Genomic DNA, 13,078 nt, shown 5'->3' on the forward strand with positions numbered 1-13,078 from the left:
CGACAGTGACAACAAAGAACTCTCCACTTGTGCAAAAAGCTCTGATCCAAGATCCTCCTCAGAATTCTAGCAACACATGTGATTGCTTACCTGCTAAAGACATTTTTTTTTATTATGGAATTTTTTTGATCTATTCATCAAACATCATGGCAGTACAAAGAACACACGAAGCAATAGTTAGGCCTTGAGCATCTGGGGCAAAATCTGTCGGCAATCAATGGTTAGGCCTATTCCAAAAAATCAATGGTTAGGCAGTACGTTTCGAGAGAGCACAAATTTACTCTTCTTTTGGAAACAAATCTGTCAGTTAACAGCTTCTGAAGCAAGTTTCAGTTTCGTCAGGTTTATGTGTTTGCTTTCTTTCCATCAGTTTTGTCAGTAGAATGTTTTCCTTCAGTTAGCAGAAATAAGCTGAGCTGCGACTCGGCCGTAGTTTGTTAGGTGTTTCCGCGGCCCTGAGCTGATTGTGGGATGGCACGAAGTAGATGGTCACGGCCGCATCACGGGCGACATGCAGGGAGAGCTGGGATGGCGGTGCTCACGACCCGGACGTGCCTAGCTTTTTGTTTTCAGTTAGTTTTCCTGTAATCGCTGAATAAGGAGCAATTTAGCAGAAAAGCTGCGAGGTTGAACGTGGCACAAAAACTCCATTGTCCCTCTCATGAGCTCCACCGCTAGGTCTAACAAGTGGCATCGGAGCCGTTTTGTTAGGTCCCTGACAGGTGACGACGGCAAGCAGAAGGCAGGGAACGTTGACGACGATGGCGGACAGGGCGCGCCAAAGTCCGCAGCCGGCCATGGGCGCGAGCTGGCGGTGGCGAGGCAGTACGCGCGGGTCGTGTCCGGTCCCTCCAACGTGCCGCCGTTGACCCGGACGAAATACGCGGAGTGGAGCCTCCTCATGGAGGTTGCGATGCAAGCGAGAGGCATGTGGCACGAGATCGAGGGAGCTGAAGACCTCGACGACGAGTTTGGATACCACAACGTCCGGGGCGCGACGGAGTTCATCCTCCGATCGGTGCCGCCGGAGATGCTGCCCATGCTGTCGAAACACAAGACCTCCCAACAGCTGTGGGAGGCGATCCGCGCTATGCGCGCGGGCTCCGAGCGCGTCTGTGACGCCAAGGCGCAGACACTTCGCGGCGAATTCGATCAACTCCGTCACAGGCCTGGTGAGTCCATTGATGATCCGGCGATGCGCCTGATAGGGCTGTGCGCGCGGGTCAAAGAGCTTGGAGACACGATCAATGACAAGCGGGTGATCCAGAAGTGGCTTCAGATCGTCCCCAAGGGCTACTCGGAGCTCACGATCTCCATCGACAACGTGGTCGATATGGACACAACCTCGATCGAGGAGATCATCGGCCATTTGAAGGCGGCCGGAACGGTACGAGCTAGACACTGAAGAAGAGGGCGTCAGCAAGCTCCTATTCACTCTGGAGGAGTGGAACGAGCACCTCGGGCGTGGTGATCAGGGTGGCTCCTCGAGCGGTGGCGCAAACGGCGGCAAGAAGCCGCGCGGAAAGGGCCAGGGCGACCGCGGCAAGAACGTCGCTCGCCTGGGCAGCGACAAGGGCGGGCCCAAGCGTGCTGGCAACTATCACTACTGCGACAGTAGCGGCCACTAGTGTCACATCCCTAACTTCTGGTTTTGCACTAGACTAGCTCCATATGTGCATCATGTTTAAATTTGAAAGAAACTTGAAATGGGGATTGATTAAACCCTAGCACCAGAAAGAATTCAATAGGATGAAATAAAATCGTTTTCAAGAACCCAAAATGCCCTTTAAAAATGTTCATAATTTTTGATAAAGTGAAAACCTCTGCCAAAAATCATGAGCATAATTGTTGGCCATTTATGGATTTTGGATTAACCCATATTATATTTGAATTGGGGCATTTGAATTTTATAAATATTTTAAATGCTCAAAATATTCTGAAATCACTTGAGAGCCTCTGGATTAATTCAGCTAGTGCCCATATTTATGTTCAGAATTTAATAAAATAATTTAGTTCTAAACTAAATCAAAACAGAGAGCGAATAAATAGAAAACTGAAACAAAAGAGAAAGGATAGAAAACCTACCCGCACTTACCTGGCACTCACCTGGCAGCCCATCTGGCCGGCCCAGCCCACCAGGGGCAGGGAGGTCTTCTTCCTCCCGCCAGTCGGACGCACAGCGCGTGCCCGACGCGCGCACGGCCACCGCATGCCACCTCCAGCCTGCCTGCTCGCTCTGCATGGCTCTAGACAACGTCACGCAGCACCCTGGACCCCCTCGACCCTCCGCCTCTTCCCCTCCTCGACTCTCCGCGCGGCACCATCGAACACACTCGCCGTCGCCGACGAGCACCCCACCGGCCTCCACTCACTTCTCTGACGCGCCCCCGAGCTCCGCCGTGCCGCCCTCGTCCTCTCCATTGGCTCACGCGACCGGAAGAGCCCCGACGCGTCGTCCCCGACCTCTTCTCCCTCCTTGGATCGCCGAGATCGACCTCGCCGCCCTGCTCAGCTCCGACCTCCCCCGAGCCCACTAAGACGCGTGCTGCAACTGCTGTGAGCTCACGGACCGATCCTCCCTCCTCTCCTGCTTGCGCTCATACTCTAGCTCCGTTCACCACCTCCGCAGAAGCTCGCCGCCGCCATGGCCGACGAGCTCCATGCTCCTGAGCTCGCCCGCTCGCCCCAGCATCACCAACGTGCTCGCCGAGTTCCTGTGAACCCGCAGAACCCACGGGTTGGCCCTGCCATGCCTTGTAGCGCCATCCCCGCCGTTGCCCAAACTCCGGCCGCCCAGCTCGACGCCATCGCCGCTACGGTCCACCTCGCTCCCTCCCGTGGCCACCGCTGGATGCGCGCGTGCGCCAGCAACCCATAGCCGCAAACTGCGAGTCAAACGGTTGCCGGACGGCGAATCCCGAGCGCCTCCGCCGCTCTATTTGGTCGCCGACGGCTAACCGCCGGTGCATCTGACGTGGCACAGTCATTAGTGGCTGATGACGCCCTAATTAACCCCCAGTGCCACTGCCATGTGGGACCTTGTGCCTGTTTAGGTTAGTTTAATTCTTGGTTAGATTAGTGCTAATCTTGCGGACCCCACGTGTCAGCTTTGACTTTGACCAAGTCAGCGCTGGCCGGTCCCACCTGCCATCCACCCAAACCAGCCTTGAGACACTGACGTGCGGGACCCACATGTCAGGTTTGACCTGGCACGGTCAGTTGACTGCTGATGTCACAGTGACGCAATGCTAACGCAGTTAACCATTTTATGGATTTAAAATAATTCAGAAATTCCCAAAAATGTCCAAAACTTCTAAAATTCATAGAAATTCAACCGTAACTCCAAATGAAATAATTTATATATGAAAAATGATCAGAAAAATCCAAAGAATCTGTTTATGGCATTTTCATGCATGTTAGAACAATTTATGGCTGCTTTTTAGGACAAATCATATAAATGGCATTTGAATTTCACATATGGAGTTTGGATTTGAACCTTGGGTTCAAACCAACTCCGTTTAACTTGTTGCTAGCTACATTAGCTCAAATCATAGCATATTACCATGTCACATTCATGCATCATATTGTTGCATTGCATTGATTGTGTTCCTTCTCTGTTGCCGGTATTTGTTCCCTCTCGATAGACATGGTTCTGACGATGAGTTCGATGACACCGATGAAGAACTATATTATCTTCAGAAGTGCCAGCCAAGCAAAACCCCCTTGTTCATTCCGATACAATCCCACTCTCTCGCTCCTGCTCTCTTTTACTGCATTAGGACAACAACGATTCAACTGTTACATGCTGCGGTAGTTGAACCCCTTTCCTCTGCATGACCTGTCATTGCCAAAGTAAATAGATGAAACCCACTAGCATGAGTAGGAGTTGTTTGAGCCCTGATGTGCCTACTCATTCATGCTTGTTTGTCATGCCTGCTACTGCTTAGAGTTGAGTCAGATCTGATTCATCGGGAATGAATAGGAATGGTGATGAACATGTCCTACTGTGTGTGAGCTAAGTGTGTGAACACGATTTGGTAAAGGTAGCGGTGAGAGGCCATGTAGGAGTACATGGTGGGTTGTCTCATTGAAACTGTCCTCAGGAAATGAGTTCTGTGTTTGTGATCCATGAACAACTACTACCACACATTGGGATCCTTAATTGACTCTCTCGACTTATTAATTGCCTTGATCTCTGTCCAGGAGTTGCAACTAGTTTCTGGTGTTTGTAGGATATGTGTTGGAGGCCGTGCGTAGCGCTGACCCTAGGGGTGGGCTATGATGCGGTAGATACACTGTGGCCGGGTATGCCGGGCACCCGTTTGGTGTCGTAGAACCATGTACACATCGTTTGGGGCTGTGAGCGAAACCTCGGCCGGATCTCCTTGCGGATGGAACCCGAATAGGTGATAAATCTGGACTAGAGACTTGTGTGGTTAGTCAGGTCGTGCCGACTCCCTCGCCAGGCTTCCGCTTGAAGGTTGCCAAGATACACGACGTGTACATGGTGGTAAGTGGCGAGAGCGTGTGTGAAGAAGTACACCCCTGCAGGGTTATAAATGATCTACTCGAATAGCCGTGTCCGCGGTAAAGGACTTCTGGGTTGCCTGTACAGTTCATAGACAAGTGAAAGTGGATACTCTAAAATACGCAAGATAAGCGTGAGTGCTATGGATGGCGTTCTCGTAGGGAGACGGGAGCAGATCCATAGTGGTGTATTGATATGGTGAATATGTGGACTTGTGTGCGCCACCTCAAAGAGTTACTTGCAGTCGTAGTTCAGGATAGCCACTGAGTCAAAGCCGGCCTGCTACTATTAAACTCCACCACCCCCTTTGTTGATACTGATGCATATGTATATAGTTCTAATGTAAGTCTTGCTGGGTACATTTGTACTCACGTTTTCTTAATTTATGTTTTGTAGAGAGACTTCAGTCTTGCTAGTAGTTCTGCGTGGACTTCGACGTTTAGCTTGTTACCTCAGCCACGATCTGATACCCTTGGGCGGGTCTTGTAGATAGTCAGGCTTCTCAGCCTTTTTCATTTGTAGTTTTTTGTACTCAGACATGTTTATGCTTCCGCTTGATGCTTGTATGCTTTGTATGTTGGGTCATGAGACCCATGTTTGTAATACTTGGCTCCTCGGAGCCTAATGAATAAATACTCTGAGTCGTAGAGTCTTGTTGTGATGCCATGTTGTATTTGCACATATCGAGCATATTGTGTGTATGATTGAAATGCTTGGTATGTGTGGGATCTGACAATCTAGTTGTTTATCCTTGGTAGCCTCTCTTATGGAGAAATGTAGTCTAGTGCTTCCACTGACCCTTGGTAGTCCGCTACAGCCCGGTTTATCGGAGTCCTATTAGCCCATCACTACTGCTCCGGAACACTTAGACTGGCCGGCATGTAATTCACTTTGTTCCTGTGTCTGTCCCTTCAGGGAAGTGTCACGCAGTGACATCCGGAGTCCTGCTAGCCTGCTACAGCCCGGGTTGCCGGATTCCTGTTAGCCCAGTTGCTACAGCTCGGATTCACACGCTGCTGACCGACATGCTCGATGTTGTTTCATGTATGCCTGTCCCCATAAGTTAGTGCCACTTTGGGTTCATGACTAGTCATGTCGGCACGTGTTCTTTGTCATATGGATGCTAGAGACACCATCGTATACGTGAGCCAAAAGGCGCAAACGGTCCCGGGCCAAGTAAGGTGGCACCCGTGGGAATACCGTGTGTGAGGCCGCAAACTGATATGATGTGTTACATGCTAGATCGGTGTGACTTAGGATCGGGGTCCTGACAACTGGGTCCATGAATGCCGCAAGAAGATCAAGGACGAGGGTGGCGGCTAGGCGAACGTCGCGGAGACAGAGGATGCAGATCCTACGCTTCTCATGGTGTAGGTGACATCGTTGCCGTGGAATCTGCACTGGAGGCGTGTGGCGATGAGGTGGTACATCTGCACGAGGAGCGCACTGAGGTCAGCCTCGACGCCGTTGGAGGCGCCAAGGAGCCCCGATGGCATGTAACGCCCACGATGCGGCTATATCTCCCATGTGTCGAGGCATGACTTAGAGAGGCATAACTGCATGGTGGTTTTATCGCAAGAGGGGTAATCTTCACACAATCCCATGTACTGAAAAAGAAAGGGATAACGAGTTGTCTTACAATCGCCACTTCACACAAATAACAAGTTTAAACATACATCATCCAGAATACAATCAAGGTCCGACTATGGAACCAAAATAAAAGAAGACAACCCCAAATGCTAGATCCCCGATCGTCCCAACTGGGCTCCACTACTGATCACGAGGAAACGAAACATAGTAACGACCAAACTCCTCGTCGAACTCCCACTTGATTTCGGTAGCATCACCTGCACTGGTATCATCGGCACCTGCAACTGTTTGGAAGTATCCGTGAGTCACGAGGACTCAACAATCTCACACCCGCGAGATCAAGACTATTTAAGCTTATGGGTAGGGTAAGGTAATGAGGTGGAGCTGCAGCAAGCGCTAAGCAAATATGGTGGCTAACATATGCAAATAAGAGTAATATGAGAAGCTACGCAACGGTCGTGAAGCTATAAGTGATCAAGAAGTGATCCTGAAACTACTTACGTTCAACCATAACACAAACCATGTTCACTTCCCGGACTCCGCCGAAAAGAGACCATCACGGCTACACACGCGGTTGGTTCATTCTAATTAAGTCAAGTGTCAAGTTCTCTACAACCGGATATTAACAAATTCCCATCTGCCACATAACCGCGGGCACGGCTCTCAAAATTTTATACCCTGTGAGGGTGTCCCAATTTAGCCCATCACAAGCTCTCACGATCAACGAAGGATATTCCTTCTCCCGGAACAAACTGAACATACTCGGAATCCCGGTTACAAGACATTTCGACAATGGTAAAACAAGACTAGCAAATCCACCCGATTGTGCCGACAAATCCCGGTAGGGGTTGCACATATCTCGTTCTCAGGGCACTCCGGATAGGCCAAGCTACAAGTAAAACCAACCCTCAAGTTTCCCTAGGTGACCCCGCAGGTTGCACGGTTTGGACCAACACTTAGAGAATCCCTGGCCAGGGGGGGGGGGGTTAAATAAAGAAGACCCTCGGGAGCGCGACTCCCAAGGGAAAAAATATAGGTGGTGGTGAGGCAAATGGTAAAACCAAGGTTGGGCCTTGCTGGAGGAGTTTTATTCAAAGCGAACTGTCAAGGGGGTCCCATAACCCCAACCGCGTTACCAACGCAAAATCAAGGAACATAACACCGGTATGACGGAAACTAGGGCGACAAGAGTAGAACAAAACACCAGGCATAAGGACGAGCCTTCCACCCTTTACCAAGTACATAGATGCATTAATTAAATAAGAGATAATATGATATCCCAACATATCCATGTTCCAACATGGAACAAACTCTGACTTCACCTGCAACTAACAATGCTATAAGAGGGGCTGAGCAAAAGCGGTAACTTAGCCAAACAACGGTTTGCTAGGAAGGTGGGTTAGAGGCTTGACATGGCAGTATGGGAGGCATGATAAACAGGTGGTAGGTAGCGCGATAGAGCGAACAACTAGCAAGCAAAGATAGAAGTGATATCGAGGGTAATGGTCATCTTGCCTCAAATCCCGCAAGGAAGAAGAACGAGTCCATGAAGAAGACAAACGGACGTAGCCGAACGAAACCTCACAACTCCGGAACGGAACCGAAGCTAATGAGAGAAGAAAACTGGAAAGAAGCAAGCAACATGGTAAACACACAAGCATAGACATGGCATGATGCACAACCAAGGATGATGCATGTCCGGTTTATATATGCATGGCATGGTAAAGTGCACAAACAAAACTACAAGTTAAGTGGATCTCAACATGTAACAAGATGCATGTTGACGAAACACCACATTCGATTATTTATTTCACTCTTGTTTATGTACTCAACAATGTTAAATGTTGGTTAACTTGGCAAGAGATGAGGCATGAGTAAACTAACTATTTTGGCAAGTTTAAATGAGGCCGGAAATAACAAACAACAATTACGGAAATCCTCATGTGCATTTAGCAATTTAATGCAAACAACAATTTTAAAAATTTTAAATGTTATTACCATGATGCGGATGACATGTGCAAGTTTTATGTAATTTTTGTTAAAAGTTGACATGAACATGATATGAAGCGTTTGGTCACCATGACGGAATGAAAAGGGGTGCCACGGCGGCGAAACAGAAATGTTACCAAGTCAACATTCCGGTGATCCGGCAACTCGATTGAGATGCTAGTGCAAAGGAACAAGTGTGGGTGCGCGAAACGTGCAAGAGTGATGGGGAGTGATCCTGGATCCCGGGTGTCCCACATGTCGGTGGCATGTCTTACGGTGAACGTGCAAGGAACAAATTGGAAACGGTGCAAACATAGGGTGCATCTCATACAACACATGCATTCGGTCCACGGGCGTCGTCTCGGGGTTATACCTTCGAAGCGTGCCTTTTCGGAACGGATCAAGTTCGATGCAAGGTAGAGGAAGTAGACGTTCTTGGGACGGTCGTAGTAGGTAGTAGTGGTACTATCGATCCTCCGCGACGGAAGTGAAAGTAGTGGTACACGTTCGTTTTCGGAGAGGTACTTGACAAATCCAACATTTTTGGGGCGACAGTAGTTGTACACATGGTTACTTGGTTTTGTTGGATCCACGGCGACGGTAGTCATACACATATTGTAGAGGAACTTGGTCTTGCGAAGAGGTACTTGACGGTAGTGGTACTTGGCGCGTCCGAGGGTCGTCGTGTCGTGGTACTTGGCAAAATTCTCAGAGAAGATGCTTGACGGTCCAGGTACGGGTCTTGGCGTGTCGTTCTTGCCAATCCAAAACCAAGCGAGACAAAAGGGCCTCTAGTGGGCAGCAGCAAGGAGGCAATGGTGCGGTGGGGAGCAACCAGAGGTGCACGGGCGCGAGGAGGCGAAGGAGAGGACGTGGAGGCCGGAGGTGGTCCTCGTCGATGATGGAGGGACGCAGGCGCGAGCGGGAGGTTGGGCGTGCGTCGAATGGTGATGGAGGTCACCCGTAGAGATGGACGATGGAGGGGCCCGGAGGGCTGTGCCCGGAGGGCTGTGCCCGGCGCTACAGAGGCGGTTTGGAGCAGCGGCCTGCAGGTGGTCGCCGGCGCAAGCGCCATGGCCAGAGACCAAAGTCGGGGGCAGTGACAGAGGGTCATCACGAATCGAGGGAGGCACCGGGGAAGGTCTCGCCGGGCGGCACGCTGGCCAGCGCGGGGCAAGGAGGCGCAGGCGTGGTTCGCTGGCTAGATCTTGGTAGCGGCGGAGGGTGGCCGGAGCGGGCAAGAGGTGGCTGCGGGCATGGGAGATCGAGAGGGAGGAGGGGGTCGAGCGGATGGGGATGGGGATCGAGCTCCTCCCTGGCGGCGTGAGGTGGGAGACGAGGGAGTGAGATGGGATCGTAGGGTGAGGGTGTCGGGGCTAGGGTTAGCTAGGTTTAGGTGGACCTAGAGGGCCGGGGACTGGGCTGGCCTGGAGGACTGCGGGCAGGGATGGATGCTAAGAGGCCCAGCTGGGCTGGACTGGCTACTGGGCTCTCTTCTCTCTCTCACTCTAAAGAAAAATAAATAAAAACAACACATAGATAAGAAAGAAAAGAAAGGGAGGTTAGGGGAAGAAGTTGGACACGCTGATAATTTTTCCGGACTCACAAAAATGTGCACGGTCCATGAAAAATAGGAGTGGCCAAGATTGCAAGATTTAAATTCAAACTCATTTGAATTTAAATTCGAATGGTTTGAACTAGGACAATATTTAGAAGAGCCCAAAAATGGTGATGATTATTGGAGGAACCTCGATAAAAGCGATAAGAATTGCGGACAAGATTGGAAGGTCAAACTCAAAGCAAAAAAGACATGAGAGTTTATTGCAAGTGTGTTTGCGGTTAATTCCAAACTAATGGAATATTTATAGTAGCTCCCTAAATACTGGGAGGATATGTTATAAAGAGAACTTACCGTGTGAATTCCCTCGGTTTAAATAGATCGAAAGATCTATGCAATTTATTTAAGTGAGTTTTAGTTAGTTTGAGAAAAAGATGGCATGATGACATGATGCAAAGATGAATGCAACGAACCAAACAAAACATACGACAATTCTCGGAAACCATGGAAGGCATCTGAAGCTCCGGAACGGGGCGTCACAACTCTCCTCCACTTACAAGAGATCTCGTCCCGAGATCTAAGGATGGCACCGTAGAGAAGTGGAAGAGGAAGAGGTAAACAAAGTTGCTTCTTCGACAACGAGTGAAACCATGAACCTTGAGTGGTTGAACAACTTGAAAGAAGAATACAATGGAGATGAACGATATTGCGAACACTCTGTTAGATAAAAGGAACATGAGATACGACGAGAGCCGAGAGGTTAAGTGACAAGATTGATTTTGAAACCACTCCGGTTAAAACAAGATAGAGAAGGAATAAGAATGATATTATTTGAACATCACTCCGGCTGTAAATGGAAGGAATTGAACATGAACTTGACAAGATGAGAGGATACTTGATGAAATCAACAACACACTGCCTCCGGAACTATTGAAAGAATGGCACAAGGGGTAAGAAAGATTTCAGACAACACTCCGGTTGAGAAGGGAGGCAAAACTTTATAAGATGCGAGAACTTGAATGGAGGACACGACACTCCACTTGAATGTATAAGCAAAGGAAAGAGCACGATCTTTGACAAAAATGGGATGATGGGTCCAAGAGTCCAACATCACAATGCTTCCGGAACAAACGAATAGAAGCTAGATCGTTAGGAAGAAAGAAGGTAGAAGAAAATGATAACTTCTACCATCAATGGATTTGAAGGCATTCTTAGAAAGAAGAATTGAATGGAGTTGTTGAAAATTAAACAACAAAAGAATAAGCTTGTTGTGGTCTTATGGAAAACGTCTCAAAATTATGAGGTGAAATTCTGCCACTAACGGAAACAATAGATTGGATTGATATCAACAAGGAGACAAGAAACTTTTTTCACCGGGAGGATAAATGAAGAACTTGGGTCATTTATAAGCACCATTAATAGCAACAATCCTTAGGAAACGCTTTAGGTGAAATATATCCCAAGATAACTCCAACGAAGAGATTGATGGATTGAGAAGAGCTCATTCTCGAAGAAATTGATGGGTTTAACTATCCCATTCTTGACAACCGTTGAATCATGACACACGAAGGGAAATTGTCAAGTGACATAACACCACCTCAAAAGACAAATTAGAACGATTTGCATTTCGGAATGCAAGATGAAGAATACTTGAACTCCTCAAAACAAAACATGTATTGAACACCATGTTTATTTTAGTGTATAGCTTGGCGTGTCTTAGCTTCAAGAGAAATCTTGAAGAACACTTGAAGAATGAAAGGAATCCTTGACGAACTACCATGTAGAGCCTCCATGAAGAACTTCGGTAATAAAGGATGATAGAAAGAAAGAGAAGTTGAACTTCACGACGATGGATGATAGAAAGAACACCATGTAGATCCTTGCAATTATTTAGATGTAGCTTCGCTATGATGTAACCGAGAAAACTTGGAACTTCGGAAAAGAAAGATGAGCAATTGAAACCAAGAATTTTGATGAACCTCCGGAATAAGGAATTGAATTTACTCGATGAAACAAGAATAAGAATTACATTATGCTCATCCTGCATCAATTAAATTGATGACCCACAATGGATTTGGCATACTACTCATTCTCCTTGGAAAGGATTAAGGAGAGATATAGCATAAACTTGGTAAGGTCTTGATGGATCCACCGGTAGGCTTTAGGAAAGAACGAATGAACTGATATGATACCAAGAGAGGAGGAATCTTGAATGAACCACCGTAAGAATTGAAAATGAATGTAGCAAAGGCACAATTCACCAGGAAGAATTAGAAAACAATGCTAATACTTGAGGGAATATAGTTACAAGAGAACGAAGAGATCATGAACTGATTAGAGGATATTTGAATGATGCACCAGTAAGATGTGGAGAACGAGAGCTGAAAGCTGGAATGAATAATTTTGCGATGATGGGCTCCGGAGAATCAAACTAAAAAAAATCCTGAATTGCTCCGGATGGGTACGAAAAGAATTCCCACAATCGAAAACAACTATGAGAGGATGGCATAAAGCTAGAACCATGAATCTTTGGAAGAACGGGTAAGGATTTAAGAGGAACTCTTCTTCGGTCTTCAAAGTCCGAGAATGATGACGGGAAACACCACCAAGAATTGTTTAGACACTCCGGGAGAATTAAAAGCTAATAGGTTGAGACAACAATGGAAAGAATTTGAAAGATCTTGGAGAAATACATATGACTGGTTATAATTCAGTCTTACCTCAAACTTTGAAAAGAATTTGGGAATAGCTCCGAGAAAATTAGAAGAGTCAGGTAAGATCCCGGGAAAAGACCTGTGGGTTAGGGCCCACTCAAAAGAAACACTGCTGAAAAGATTGCTTGAAAAGAGCGATTGCACCGGTTGAATTATCTGGCTTGAATGAGATAACAATCTCGAAATAGGTTGAACGGATTAAGAATTGAATCATGAATCTTTTGAGATATCTTCAGCACTCCAGAACAAATGAATAGCTTGAGGTGAATAATTAATTGGTGCACCGGAATGAGAAAGCATTTGAAATAAGGAAAGAGATATGATCAACACCAAAAGCTTGAATTGAATCCACCGGAAAAGAAAAAGAATGAAGAATGATGAACTTGAAGCTTCCTTAGTATCTTCCTGAGAATCACCGGATAAGAACATTGACGAAAAAGAATGGAGAGGCTTCCCATCAATAAAAGGATACTTGATTAAGAAATCTTAGTCCTTAAAGAAAAATGGTGGGAGGGTGGGAAAAACAAAGACAACTTGGGACAGATGAAACAAATACCGTTGAGAAAACTTAGAACTGATCTTGCGGATGTTGAAATGATCGGATCCACTTGAAGAGAAGCACGCCGGTTCAAAAAGAATTGACATGACAATCTAGATAAACAAGAAAGATAAGCATCCACATAGATATATGAGAACACT

The sequence above is a fragment of the Triticum dicoccoides genome, chromosome 1A (assembly GCF_002162155.2).
Source record: "Triticum dicoccoides isolate Atlit2015 ecotype Zavitan chromosome 1A, WEW_v2.0, whole genome shotgun sequence".
NCBI lineage: Eukaryota > Viridiplantae > Streptophyta > Magnoliopsida > Poales > Poaceae > Triticum > Triticum dicoccoides.